Genomic DNA, 3,229 nt, shown 5'->3' on the forward strand with positions numbered 1-3,229 from the left:
ACTATGGAGGCTCTGTTTGACTCTATTTTGAGAGAAGCTCTTCATGTTTCCTCTCCATGGTTACAGAGGGATATCCTTGAGCCTTAAACACAAAAGATTCTTCATTCACTTGAATGATTAATTCTCCTCTGTCAACATCAATCACAGCCTTTGCTGTGGCTAGGAAGGGTTTGCCAAGGATGATGGATTGATCCATGCACTTCCCAGTCTCTAGGACTATAAAATCAGCAGGGATGTAATGGTCTTCAATCTTTACCAGAACATCCTCTACAAGTCCATAAGCTTGTTTTCTTGAATTGTCTGCCATCTCTAGTGAGATTCTTGTAGCTTGTACCTCAAAGATCCCTATCTTCTCCATTACAGAGAGAGGCATGAGGTTTATTCTTGACCCTAGGTCACACAGAGCCTTCTCGAAGGTCATGGTGCCTAATGTACAAGGTATTGAGAACTTTCCAGGGTCCTGTCTCTTTTGAGGTAATCTCTGCCTAGTCAAGTCATCCAGTTCTTTGGTGAGCAAAGGGGGTTCGTCCTCCCAAGTATCATTACCAAATAACTTGTCATTTAGCTTCATGATTGCTGCAAGGTACTTAGCAACTTGCTCTTCAGTGACATCTTCGTCCTCTTCAGAGGAAGAATACTCATCAGAGCTCATGAATGGCAGAAGTAAATCCAATGGAATCTCTATGGTCTCGGTGTGAGCCTCAGATTCCCATGGTTCCTCATTAGGGAACTCATTGGAGGCCAGTGGATGTCTATTGAGGTCTTCCTCAGTGGCGATCACTGCCTCTTCCTCCTCTCCAAATTCGACCATGTTGATGGCCTTACACTCTCCTTTTGGATTCTCTTCTGTATTGCTTGGAAGAGTACTAGGAGGGAGATCAGTAACTTTTTTACTCAGCTGACCCACTTGTGCCTCCAAGTTTCTAATGGAGGACCTTGTTTCAGTCATGAAACTTTGAGTGGTTTTGATTAGATCAGAGACCATGGTTGCTAAGTCAGAGTGGCTCTGCTTAGAATTCTCTGTCTGTTGTTGAGAAGATTATGGAAAAGGCTTGCCATTGCTAAACCTGTTTCTTCCACCATTATTGTTGTTGAAACCTTGTTGAGGTCTCTGTTGATCCTTCCATGAGAGATTTGGATGATTTCTCCATGAAGGATTATAGGTGTTTTCATAGGGTTCTCCCATGTAATTCACCTCTTCCATTGATGGGTTCTCAGGATCATAAGCTTCTTCTTCAGATGAAGCATCCTTAGTACTGCCTGGTGCAGCTTGCATTCTAGACAGACTTTGAGAAATCATATTGACTTGCTGAGTCAATATTTTATTCTGAGCCAATATGGCATTCAGAGTATCAATCTCAAGAACTCATTTCTTCTGATTCGTCCCATTATTCACAAGATTCCTTTCAGAAGTGTACATGAATTGGTTATTTGCAACCATTTCAATGAGTTCTTGAGCTTCTGCAGGCGTCTTCTTCAGATGAAGAGATCCTCCAGCAGAGTTATCCAATGACATCTTGGACAATTCAGACAGACCATCATAGAAGATACCTATGATGCTCCATTCAGAAAGCATGTCAGAAGGACACTTTCTGATCAATTGTTTGTATCTTTCCCAAGCTTCATAGAGGGATTCACCTTCCTTCTGTCTGAAAGTTTGGACTTCCACTCTAAGCTTACTCAATTTTTGAGGTGGAAAGAACTTTGCCAAGAAGGCATTGACTAGCTTTTTCCAAGAGTTCAGGCTTTCTTTAGGTTGTGAATCCAACCATATCCTAGCTCTATCTCTTACAGCAAAAGGGAATAGCATAAGTCTGTAGACCTCAGGGTCAACCCCATTGGTCTTGACAGTGTCACAAATTTACAAGAATTTAGCTAAAAACTGATGAGGATCTTCCAATGGAAGTCCATGGAACTTGCAATTCTGTTGCATTAGAAAAACTAATTGAGGTTTAAGCTCAAAGTTGTTTGCTCCAATGGCAGGGATAGAGATGCTTCTCCCATAGAAGTCGGGAGTAGGTGCAGTAAAGTCACCAAGCACCTTCCTTGCATTGTTGGCATTGTTATTGTTTTCGGCTGCCATGTCTTCTTCTTGTTTGAAGATTTCTGTTAGGTCCTCTACAGAGAGTAGTGCTTTAGCTTCTCTTAGCTTTCGGTTCAAGGTCCTTTCAGGTTCAAGGTCAGCCTCAACAAGAATGCTTTTGTCTTTGCTCCTACTTATATGAAAGAGAAGAGAACAAGAAAATATGGAATCCTCTATGTCACAGTATAGAGATTCCTTGAGATGTCAGAGGAAAAGAAGAATAGAAGGAGGAGGTAGAAGAAGAAGAATTCGAACTTATCAAGAGAGATAGAGTTCGAATTGTTGATAGTAGAGGAGTGTTAGTCCTTAAATAGAAGGATGTGAGAAGAGGGGAAGAATTTTCGCAAATAAATTAAAAGATTTTGAAGAAATTTTGAAAATTTGAAGAATGATTTTCGAAAATTAAAGTTGGGAAAGAAATAAAGTGATTTTTTGAAAAAGATTTTGAAATTAGAAATCAAAAAGATTGAAAATTATTTGGAAAAAGATGTGATTAAGAAGATATGATTGAAGAGTTATAGTTTTAAAAAGATATGATTGAAAAGATATGATTGAGAAACAATTTAAAAAGATTTGATTTTTTTAAAATTAATGACTTGGCTAACAAGAAATTTAAAGGATATGATTCAAACATTAAACTTTCTTAACAGAAAAGGCAACATACTTGAAATATTGAATCAAATCATTAATTGTAGGCAAGTATTTTTGAGAATGGAAAGAAATTGATTTTGAAAATACATGATTGAAAAGATATGGTTTGAAAAAGATTTGATTTTGAAAAATTATGAAAACTTAAAAAAAATTTGAATTAAAAACAAAATCTTCCCTCTTGTATCATCCTGGCGTTAAACGCCCAGAATGGTATCCATTCTGGCGTTTAACGCCCAAAATGCTACCCTTTTGGGCGTTAAACGCCCAGCCAGGTACCCTGGCTGGCGTTTAAACGCCAGTTTTCCTTCTTTACTGGGCGTTTTGAACGCCTAGCTTTTTCTTTGTAATTCCTCTGCTGCATGTTCTGAATCTTCAATTCTCTGTATTATTGACTTGAAAAGACACAAATTAAAATTTTTTTTTGAATTTTTAATGATGAGGAATAATCAAAATGCAACTAAAATCAAATAAACAATGCATGCAAGACACCAAACT

The 3,229-nt window shown here is 38.1% G+C and overlaps 1 non-coding gene across 1 annotated transcript; it reads left to right on the forward strand.

Annotated features, from left to right (window-relative positions):
* Positions 1 to 1,570: 1,570 nt before the first annotated feature.
* Positions 1,571 to 1,678, forward strand: LOC112799280 (small nucleolar RNA R71). Its single transcript, XR_003200856.1, has one exon. It is a non-coding gene; the product is annotated as a small nucleolar RNA R71 (small nucleolar RNA).
* The last annotated feature ends 1,551 nt before the right edge of the window (positions 1,679 to 3,229 follow it).

The sequence above is a fragment of the Arachis hypogaea genome, chromosome 4, assembly GCF_003086295.3.
Source record: "Arachis hypogaea cultivar Tifrunner chromosome 4, arahy.Tifrunner.gnm2.J5K5, whole genome shotgun sequence".
In the NCBI taxonomy this organism is placed as follows: Eukaryota; Viridiplantae; Streptophyta; class Magnoliopsida; order Fabales; family Fabaceae; genus Arachis; species Arachis hypogaea.